This window comes from Botryllus schlosseri, chromosome 7, assembly GCF_051294905.1.
Source record: "Botryllus schlosseri isolate E-star chromosome 7, Bs_hap1, whole genome shotgun sequence".
NCBI classification, from domain to species: Eukaryota; Metazoa; Chordata; class Ascidiacea; order Stolidobranchia; family Styelidae; genus Botryllus; species Botryllus schlosseri.
Window position 1 is genome coordinate 22,466,599 of NC_137242.1, and position 12,347 is coordinate 22,478,945.

Here is a 12,347-nt window from a genome sequence, read left to right on the forward strand (position 1 = left end):
TTGCAATATTCCGGTTTTTTCAAATGTATTTAATGGAAGTCCATCGATGGTACATATATTTGTTGAACATATATTCCTTCAACGTTTGATTATTCAGCTCCAAAACAACGCAACGCCAGTCATTTTCATGTTTTCATCTCCATTATCATCTAGTTTTCCAACTCTTGAAAAAATGATTCCATGATGCCAGCAGACTCCGTAGATAACTCTAGCCATGTAAACACCATCGTGTATTCAGCCTGATGACAATTCAATAATGCAGTGGCGGCTCGTCCTATAGGGCAACTGGGGCATTGCCCCACCTAAAATTCTGTTCAATAACAATTTAACCATTTATAGACGCACAGCGCTCAATATATATCGAGATCACAGCGAAACCCGCGTTCTTCTTGTGCTTTCGCTTGCAAATGCCCATACATAGCGAAGTCTCCGCGAAAATCGAATTCTCTTCTGTGTTTTCGCTTTGTGAATGCCTAGCCGGGGCTTGCCCCGGTAGCGCTCATAACAAGCTTTCACTATCTATTCTCTCAAAGCTGCGCACAATTAAGAAACGTTGCTTTACTCTCTCCTATTCGTAAAATGTCCGAGCAACCGGGGCAAATATGCTTGCTCGCCCCTAAGGTGTGATGTAACAATCGTATCTATATCTGAACTCGGATACCGTGATATGCGTTGAGTCGACCGTTGCTGGTACAGGTCGATTTTGATGGTGTTTCACACCATGATAATTCTTGAAACTTGGTATGTCATGTCGTGATGGTGGTATTTAACACTGTCCTAAGTTTCAGGGTTTCTACTCAAAGTTTAGGGTAGTAATTCCGTTTCCAAAGTCGAGTGTGTGCTGATCGGTCATGTATCGCAAACATATTTCACGCAAAGCCGGTATTGGTCTCCATTGATTTTAACGATGCTCCTTAGCTAGATCCGTCATGAACTTTTACATGGTATGTCTTGATTTTAGTATCGAACGCTGTGCCAAGTCTCAAGGTTGACACTCAATGATTAGGGCAGCAATTTCGTTATTAAGTTCGAGTATGGTAGAGATGTGCGCTGATCTGACACTTAGCCTACCTAACGCATTGCTGATTTCACGCAAAAGCCGGTGTATCTGTGTTCCATACTGAGATAGGTGATGAGATGATGATATCATGAAACAGTTTACTAACATCCTCGGTTTGCATTCAAATATTTAGTTTTATTTTATATTCTCCAATGTCAATTTCACCGTGGAATGGTGGCCTTCGGGCCATTTGCTCACAATTACAACCCCTGTCAAGCGCGATAGCTGTTTCGTTTTCGATGGCGGCTAACAGCTGATCGCTTGATCAGCCGATTCCTCAGTAAATATTACGCAAAATTCGGCGTTGATCTGTTCGTATTAATTTTGACAGTGTACCATACCGAAAACGGTCATGAGGCTATACTTCTCGATGATTTCATGTAACAGTGTACCAAGTTTTCGGCTTTCATCCACGTATTTATTCGGTAATATATTTTCCGAAGGCGATTTTGCAGCAGACATATAGACACTATAGACCGTAAGCCGTATGTGTCGTGTGACAGTCTCCAGCCTCAAGGCCAGAATCTCCCAAGCTGTACCGGGACCGAATTTCCGAGGCTGCTATCCGTAGTTCTTCAGAATGATGTTTTGGATTCAATATGACATTTCCTTGTCCAATCTATGAGATAACAATTGCGTATGTGTCCGAACTCGTTGACCTTTCCAGTTAGGCATACGCAATCTCTCGATTTATAGTCATTTCCATTTCTGCAGATAAGTAGTCAGGTCAAGTGCGAACATGAATCGTGTTGAATCTTTGCTCCGTACGCCGTTTAGCCAGCTGCCTTTAGAGCAAAAATTAGAGGTAAAGCGACTAGGTCCGTATCAGCCTAGAAATTGCCCATTGATCCAATCGTACGCCGGAGGAAAGCGCACTCGTGCCTTTTCTTCAGCGCATTTCGATAAAAATGAATGGCTTACTTATGGCGAGGATAAAAACGCCTTGTTTTGCTTTTACTGTCTTTTATTCGACAGTGCCGGTACCGGAAGCAGTGGCTCTTGTTGGAACAAAATTGGTTATCGCGATCTGAAGCATTTGTCAGAGCGTCTGAAAACGCACCAAAAATCCCAAGTGCACATGGCTAGTGCAGTTAAATATAAATTGTTTGGCAGAGTAAATGTAATGTCGCAGCTCAATGAAAGTTATCGCGTATCAGTCTGCAAGCACAATGAGCTTGTAGATAAGAATAGGCATGTTCTCTCTCGGGTGATTGATGCCATTAAATTTATTGGAGTTCATGAATTGCCCCTTCGAGGCCACGATGAGAAGGAATGCTCTCTCAATAGGGGGGTATTTTTGGATCTAATTAAATACACGGCTTCCATTGATAGCATTTTGCGCAAACATCTCGACACCGCGACAGTAGCTAAGGGTACCTCAAAGACTATTCAAAATGATGTGCTTGATTCGATATATCACATCTATCTACAGCATTTGTTTACCGAGATTGTTGACGCTGAATTTCTATCTATTCGGTCTGACGAAACAACTGACATTATACGTGTTTGTCACAACTAGTCGTGATTTTTCGGTTCACGAAATTTGGTATGCCAGTCGAACGATTCCACAGCTTTGTGGCTGTTGACGATCGCACTGCTGTCGGAATTTCTTACGTATTAAAAAAAACATTACAGCCCTATTCAGTTGAGTCGAAACTTATTGCGCAAACCTACGACGGCGCAGCAGTCATGAGCGGATCGCGACATAGCGTACAAGTTTTAATGAAAGAAGTTTACCCGCATGCGCATTTTTTGCATTGCTACGCGCATCAGCTCAATCTTGTAGTGAAAAAAATTCAATTTAACACAATGCTTTGATTCCTGCTTGAATGATGGCAGGCAGACTCGTAATTAATCTTCCATGGATAACAGCTGGCTTTTTATAATGTTTTACGTTTATGTGTGCCACCGCTTTGATTGCCTATCCCCTGGTCGTAACGCATCAGGATCGTGTACTAGGGCTGTTCAAAAATAACTTTTTTTCCTGAATCTTGCTGGTTACTTGATTAAATCGTTAAGTTGCCTTAAAAAACGACGCACACCAAATTTGAATTCATTCCGACAAATATTCGCGGTTCACGTAGAGTTTGAAAATTTTGGATTTGCCCAAAAACGCAAAAAAAAATTTTCTCAAATTTTTTTGCCAACCCCATGAAATTGTTGGGCTGTCTTCAAAAACTATGCAAAACAAATTTGACTCAATTCCAAGCCGTAGAAGCGGAGTTATTCCAGTTTTTCGGTGATAATTCTTGGATTATCCACCAATCAAGGATAATCCCAGAATTATCGAATAAAAACTGAAATACCTCCGCTTCTACGGCTTGGAATTGAGTCAAATTTGTTTTGCATAGTTTTTGAAGACAGCCCAACAATTTCATGGGGTTGTCAGAAAAATTTGAAAAAAAATTTTTTTTGCGTTTCTGGGCAAATCCAAAATTTTCAAACTCTACGTAACCAGCGAATATTTGTCGGAATGAATTCAAATTTGGTATGCGTCGTTTTTTAAGGCAACCTAACGATTTAATCAAGTAACCAGCAAGATTCAGGAAAAAAAGTTATTTTTGAACAGCCCTATCGTGTACCAAACAGACATGGGGTGATTACTTCATGATTGTAATCGATTGCGATTACGATTACTTCTGAATGACGCGATTACGATTACGATTACGATTACAGCAAAATCAGTAAGTAGTCGATTACGATTACGATTACATTGGAAATGTAATCACGATTACTCTCGATTACATTTATTTTGCATCTTGGAAGCTATGTTAGAAGACAATATATGGATTGCGCTGAAGAGGCCTAATGAGATAACAAACTCCTTTTAAAAGAGATGCGTCATTTGCATGTTACGTCATAATGTACCCATTGCCCATTTTTATAGAGTTCAATTTATCGCGCCCACTGATTTGCATTATTGCCAGGGCCATAATTGCCGCACCCCAAATTTCCCAATAGGATGGGGAGCGAGCTCGAAGGGGAGTCAAAAAGTATTTCGTAAACCAACACAAGTTATAGAGTATTTTCGAGTGATCTAATTAACTTGAAAATCCTCTCTAGATCAGTGATTCCCAACCGCGGCTCCGAGCTATATAGCCTACTTGCGATTTCGTTACTCAACTCACGTCAAAAAGTATGCTCACACTCAAATGCGTTTGGATCGTCACTCAAATTTAAGTCTGCTCATCATCACACTAAATTAAGTGCAGGTGGTGTTGCAACACGTTTTACAACGCTATCTGACCATCAAACCAATGGATCATTTGACTTGATTGTTAAGTTCAGCGGCCGCATTGACGGAATGAATGCTTTTTCCCCATGATGAAAATGTTTTCATGTCCTATTGTAGTTAATGTGGCCACTGACCATGGTAATTTACAACTTGAGTTGCTAGACATGCAGTCAGATATAAAGACATGACAATTTGTTTGTGCGTCTCACGGAAGTTTTTCTTCTAGTCTGCTACGCTTGAGCCACTACAATACCGTTTGATTATATAACAAACCGGAGGTCACGAATTAACATCATACACTAAAGTAATTATAACAAGATATCAGAGGTTATAATGATGAATTACATGCCCCCAGCTCTACATGTGGGTAATTGTGTGGCGAGATAGCGCAGTGGTATAATCCACGGCTGCAGCGCCATTGGGTTGCGGGTTCGAGTCCGACCGACTGAGGTCGACTTCAGAATTCCTTTCTAAGTGATGGAGGTTTATCTAGGCGCCTCCTCGCCGCCTCATCCGCGTAAGCGGTGTCTTACAATAAGCCAAGAAGTGGGCCGTGCTGCAAGTCGGCAGATATGGAATAAAAAATGCAGAAAATCGGCCTGGTGTAACTGACCGTTGTAGTCGACAAACACCAAGATTATCTCAAACAAACAAACAAACTCTACAGGTAAATCTGACCATCGGGGGCTGAGAGAGGATTAAAAATCAATAGTAATATAATGCAATTTTCGACGAAATCCAGTCTTCAACTTGCGATTACCACCCTATAGGGGACGACTTTCTGTTTTGGTCATGATTCCATAGCTACAACCCATGCTAACATATATAAGCCCATGGCCATGGCGGCTGGTCCCAATGTTGAGTAAAGAATTGTGAAATAACGATTATTGCCTTTCAAGTAGAGTCATATGAGAATAAGACGAAGCGAACATAAAATTCTGCCTTTAGCTTAATACAGATATTGTACTGCAAACTGCCGTTACGAGAAACGGCAAAAACGGCTCGGTTTTGATGTATATATATATCACCAGCTGTTGATTTTTACTGCTTCGTTGTGGAAATCGCAATGTTTTACTTGACGAGTACAAAATTTCAAATCTTTGTCCGGTGTACGTACATACTACTGCTCGCCAAGCAGCTACGGTCAAATTGCGTTTAACTAAGCATAAGCATAACCAAACATCAACCATAGGTTACTCTTTGAAACTAGCCAGAGCGGAGATAAATTATACTGCTGCGAGGTAGTGGCGTGTGGAACGTGTTGATAACCTGATATACAGCACGGCGGGTGTTCTTACAATGACACTACGTACGTATATCGAATATCTATTTAGTGCGGATACTTCTTACGCAATGAGGTACATGGTACAAAGCTAATAGGCTGTTTCTGACGTAATAATGAGCTGTGGCGTTTGAAAATCAGACGTTTGTGCTGTCACGAGCCTGGTATAATATCTCTTCCTTGTTCACGAATGTTCAGTTTATGTCATAGTCCTTGCAAAATTAAAAAGTAATCGTTCTTTCACAGAGAAATCGATTAGATATGGGAAGTAGTCGATTACGATTACGATTACTTCGTAATTTTTTCGAATGTAATCGATTGCGATTACGATTACTTGAAAACGCTGTAATCGTCGTAATCGATTACGATTACTAATCGCGATTACCCCATGTCTGGTACCAAACACTTTCGGACGAGGGCAAATCGATTTGACTCGCTTTCGGGACGAGAATCCATATACAAATCGGGTCGGAGGCGCTGCAGCACTTTACAGAATTGCTGAGCATGGAACGATTAAAACACCACAAGGTGTCATGCGAATGCTCTTTGTAGGTAGTTGGTCTGTGTATTTTTGGTATAGTCTTACTCGGCGCTTGCGTAATCTCTACCACGAAATCATAACGCATGCTACTAAGGATAACCTGATGATTGATTCGTGGCATGGGAACGATTCTTAGTTCGCGTACATTTTGTAAAATAATCATTTGAATAAAAAACAATGAATAAAACATTTGTTACCGCACTTCAAGTCACGCCACCGGCAAACCTCTCGCGGCACCTACGTTAAAAATCATTGTTTACGGGAAATTCATGTGGCCATCATGAACGTTGAAAAACGCTACTGTGACGTCATATTGATAACAAGTCGCTTGCGGCCCTTGCCCCACCACCCGATATTGTCACGAGCCGCCACTGCAATAATGCTTTCGCATGTTATTCAGTGGGGATATCGAGCGTGGTCTTGCCCGAAGCATGTTCGTCTTTCCGGTTGAGTTTCCGATTTCTCATATTGCCTAAGCCCTGCTTAAGAGCAGTTGCGAATTGTTTTGAGTTCTGCTAGTTTTGAATAAATCTATCTGCAATTCCATTGTAAGAAGTAGAGAGCGTTATCAGTCATGGGATATGTTTGCTGGAGCCGTAAAGCCGCTGTCATGTTTTGGATGCGATGTCGAGAGCAATATATAACTCTTATCAGATTTGAGAGCTTCCTTCGAATCAGATTTGAGAACTTCCTTCGAATTCTACAATACGAACCAGTAGGTAGAGCCATTGGGCGTGTACAGGATCGGAAGAAGGCGTAGAACAGAACTGGGCATTGTGCGGCCCGTGGACAAATTATCACAACGGATGGAAAGGAGAACGGCGTCGTATCCTCTCTCGACTTTCCTCTAAGGCACTTTACGGCCGATATGCCAACACCGCTAAGGTTGTCCAGGAGTTCAGGATCAGTAATACCAAGATGCACGCAAGTGAGCTTTATGCTTCATTGGTCAAGTTTCGAGTATTGTATAGTATAGAAATTGAACATGGAACGGCAACGACCGATTTTGCAGCTTCGTTCCGCTTCGCCGAGGCTGAGTGGAGAATTGTTTTGCGTAAGCGACTGTAGGATTTCTGGCAATCCATAAGCTATCTTCCCAAGCGCAGAAATTATTGAATCTGGTCTTGATCCAAAGCTACTGTTGCACCGATTCCGAAAATATAAATTAAAGTATTGATCAGGCACTGATCCAACTAGAATCTGTCCTCCAAGTCTGAAATGTCGGCATTGTTCAGAACAATCGGCCATCCGCAACACAATGGCCATAACAAAAACCCGTTGCGACTGTCCTATACCCTTTGAAAATACCCCGCCATAACAGTTGACCAGACGTTTAGCAGGGACTTGCTATTGGAAAAGTGTTAACGAAAGCAGTGTAGAAAAAGCCGATGATATTCAACAAATGAGAAACATTTCAACGGAAGATAATACAAAAAAACACCACCGTTTGCCTCACGATCAATCCGAATTCTGCTGTTGTTTCGCGAAAATGGGTTTATGAATAACACGGAATATATAATTTTCGAACCATGGCCCTACATTCCAGAGCAGTTGACTTGTAACGGCAATGGCACATGTTTCTCCGTAAATATGTAGTGTTGACTTGTCTCCGTAAATATGTAGTGTAGACCAGTGCTCTTCAACCGGGGTTTTCGTACACCCTAGGGCAGGGGTTCTCAACTTCCCTTGTACAACGGGCCGCATTTTTACAAATAAAGACGCTGCGGGCCGCAGAATATTATTATCATGTATTTGAAGAGCTTCTTGGAGGTACAGAACTTCAATATACAATTAAATAGTATATTCATATTGAAATGAACCCGAATATTTTCGGCTGACACTCGTCAGGGGTAATCGTCAGCAACTAGTAGAGAATTGGAAAGAACATTGTATATCAACAATCGTATCACAAAATATGACGTCGAAATTTCATGCTGGTGACGTCATATTTTGTGATACGATTGTTGATATACAATGTTCTTTCCAATTCTCTACTAGTTGCTGACGATTACCCCTGACGAGTGTCAGCCGAAAATATTCGGGTTCATTTCAATATGAATATACTATTTAATTGTATCATGTATTTGCGGGCTACTATTAAATTCAGGCTACTATAGCCTATCTACCAGTCGTATACTGGCATTTAGTACATTTTCATGCATTCAGGGGCATTAATGGACAGTGTTCGTAAGTTTACAGTGGCTGTTTTTTGTGAGAATATGTATCTTCCAGCGGCGCATGTAAATCCCCATATGTAGCCTGCATTGCATTCGTTTCCAAGTAGGTAGGTATATGCACCCCTAACCCTTCCAACAGAGAACTGAACTCCCTGTTTCAATGCGTGAGTGAGCATTGAGCAAGTATGAAATTACGGCCACTCGTTCGTTACAGAGGCCATTATCATGACTTTCAGCTCTCAGTGATATGAGAAGAAGTCTGGTGTTCGGGGTAATTTGACTGAGCAAACCAATCCACCCTTCTCCTTTCCTTTCATGGCTGATGGGAGCCCTGTACCAATAGTTACAGGAGTCAGCTTTGTAGATTTTTTGTTTTCCGCATTTCCTCTGCAAATATGTCTACTCTGATAAAATGCACCCAGATACTTTGCTATGCCATGTCGGTGAATTCGTCCAATGCTAGGCTAAAGTAGTCTACGCAGCAACGTTGTTCAGAAATGGGATAAAAGATCGACTGGCATTGCTGTTACTCTTCTGGTCACGGTTGAATCAGACAACTGTAGCTTCGAAATTTGTCAGGTCATGATGTCCTCGCTGCTAAGTTCGGGAAACAGCGAATATCCGCTGAGTATCTTGAAGTCTTATTGAAATCACACCTTCTTAGCAGATTTCTTTGGTTTAGCGATATTCTGAGCAATTTTGAACAATGCGTCTGTAACGTCGCTGCCAATTTTAACAATGCCAGAAATATGAATTGCTGGGCTTGCCACCAAGCTAGCATCGTTTTTTCTATAAGATCAGGCGATATGTGAAACTCCAGAACAAACACGCGTGGTAGAGGCGTGGTATCATTTTAAGCTTCGACGCTTCGTTACGACAACTGTTCTTTGACAAATGTGACACATCTGTTTTCCATTTATATCTGGGAAAGCAAATTCATTGCTCCACGCAGAGTTACAAACCCAGCTTTCGACGTTCTCGTTCCTATAGTACTATTTCTGCTCAAACCATTCACGGTGTGTGAAACACTTTTTATAAAAGTGTTCTACGCAGCGGGAGTATCTTGAAGCAGAGTGCAGCCGAATACCGATTCAAAACAATATCAATCTAAACTTCAGCATAGGCCTATATCATGATACCAGAACACATCAAAGAAGGAGTAATCAAACGAAACAGAGACAGTGCGATAAGAAAGCTAAGTAGCTAAATTAATATGTAACAATTCGATGCCAGTAATAATTGCTTCCGTAATGAAAGATGTCGCGGGCCGCAAAAGAAACGTCTGTGGGCCGCATGCCGCCCGCGGGTTGAGAACCCCTGCCCCAGGGTGTACCAGAATTTTCAAAGGGTGTACCACTCGGATGGGGTGTACAGGGGCGTACCAGATCCGAATTACTAATGAGCCGATGGCTAGCTACCACAAAGGCAGTTTATGCGTCAGTACAGGTTGACGAACTGGTTAATGAGCAATATGGCAGTGCTTCACAGCCGGGTGTTTCGTACACCCCACGGTGTGCCATAATTTGTAACGGGTATACCACTCGGATTGGGTCTACAGGGGTGTACCAGATCCACATTCTGATGAACCGATGATACGATGACTATAGCTATCACAATAAGTACGCAAGTTTATGCTTCAAAACAGATGGACTGGATTTGTAATATCGTGCAATGTGATGTCATGAGCAAATGTTTCTAATCATTTAACCTTTGGTAATGGACTTATTACTTCTTTTTCGAGTAGAGTAGGGTGGAGTTGGCATGTGTTCAGCTTGCAATATCTGTCTGATGATTATCGAGGAAACCACCGCTACAGCTTGGACATTTTGAATTGGTGCTTCCTGCGGCCAGCTTATGAATAGCGCAGAATACATGCTTTTGCAGCCAGGGGGTCGAGTTTGCGAACCACTGCGTTAGATGGTGGTCCAGTAACCTCGAGCCCTGATTCGTATTTAGCATTTCCTATACGCTGTAGCCTTGCTCAAATGTTCATCCTTATTTCGGCTAGCCCAGAGATGCTCTACCTGCGGACGTACGGCCTCATTAAGCCGCAATTTTGCGACCTTCTACAGATATTTAAATTAGCGTGTGTTGGCGGCCGTCATTATGCAACCAATTGTTGCTGGCTCGAGTCTCGGCTCTGCCATGTTTCTATGTGTCGGAAGTTTATCTAGGCTCCTCGTCGCCAACCCCCTGTTAACGTAGCGTCTTGAAAAGCCTAGAAGAAGAGTGAGCCGAGCTCCAAAGTCAGCAGCAGAGTCCTGAAAGAAGATGCACGTTAGCAAGAGAGAATGAAGAATGGAAGTGCGCGTGCAAGCGAAAGTCGTCCTCATTACCCAATACAAAGACACACCCAATACAAAGACACTAGAGAGAGAGTGAGAGAGAGATATGGTATTCTTTTCGCCTGCACCATCGAGATGCTTTGACGACGGAGTTGCGATACGGCCCCATGAGGTCATCTAGTCTGCGCCCCCGTTTTTTTCTCCTCCATGCTATCCGTGATTACTGAGCGCCTAGCAGGATAACTGCGGATACCAATTTTCGAGTCTTTGGTATGAATCGGCCGGGGATCGAACCCACGACCTACCGCTCGAGAAGCCGGACGCATAACCATTTCACTATCTCGCTAACTTTATGAAATGCACTGTCGTGGCGCACAAATTCTAAACAGGCGATTATCGCCACTGTCATTGATATGTAATAAAAATATTATTAATAACAATACAAACAATCCCTGGTGGGAGGCCAAGAAATAACAACATGCAACTATGTGATTAATAAGAACCGGGAGATGCATCATCATTAATAGTGTACCCAATATTTTCGAAGACACCCTCCATCAGCTCTACGGGCTAATCTGATCACGTGAGCTGAAAATGAATAAATTTTTGACAATAATATGTGAAACTACCAGCAATTTCGATGACATCCATTCAAGGGGCAAAATCTTCGCGCTCTGCGCGACTACACCCATAGTTCTAGTGTCTTTTCTTGACATTTATACGATTTCGGTACATATATTATGTATTGTAAGCCTGCTGGGATGTTTTGCTTCTACAATAAGAAAATTTGCGCATTGCATATCTCAAGAACCAAGTGAAGGCACAGAACATTACAAGGGCTCTCCGCGGTGTTAAGTTCCCAGTGTCAAATTTCATATGGGTATTTGTCGTTCATGCGCTATGGCGACTCCCCGCTGGAATCCGGCGACTCCCCGCTGGAATCCGGACGTATTGTATATGTAATCAAGATGCGGCTTCCTGCGTTATCGGTGTATTATACGGTCAGGGGTGTACGAGTTTTGAGAAAATGTTAAAAGGGTGTACCACGACGAAAAAGGTTGAAGAGCACTGGTGTAGACTATCCTGTATATAATGTTTTATAAATGCGTCTATTCCTCGCCAGAAACCAATTAATTCCCCACCAGTGGGGAATTTTCCATCGGTTGGGAACCACTGATTTAAAGAAATAATTTATATATAGCTTTATTCCAACCCAGATACAGAGTCAAGAAAGCCAACACTGAGATGTCAATCACAGCAAGGCAGGCAATCAATGACAACTAGTGCAACAACATATTCAAGAGATGACAGATGTAAAGAACTCACCATTGGTTATTATATATGGAGTGGGTGGCATGTCATCATGAACATTAGGGTTGTCCAAAATTTGGAAAATCTGACAAATCCCCCGTTGTAATGTCTTATTCTATAGATTATTGATAAAAAACGACACTGGGCCTAAAAGAAGCTCACAGGAAGGCCGTTAACATCTCTTACAAAGCGTTTGAAAGTAGCTGCCAAAGAATGGGCGTGCCACCGACCATCGAACGGTGAGAAGACTAGTAATCACGAAACCACGGCTCTTGATTGGCTGATCGGCTATGCTTCAATGACCACGGCAGCGGCAGCTTGCTGATTATGTGATCAAGGAGTCTGCTACCGGCGGCGATTCTGAAAGCGCATTGTATGTAGGTTGACAGTTAATGATTTAGGATTGATTCAGGGTATGTTGAGGTACGAAATACATGATGAACAAACAACAGCTGC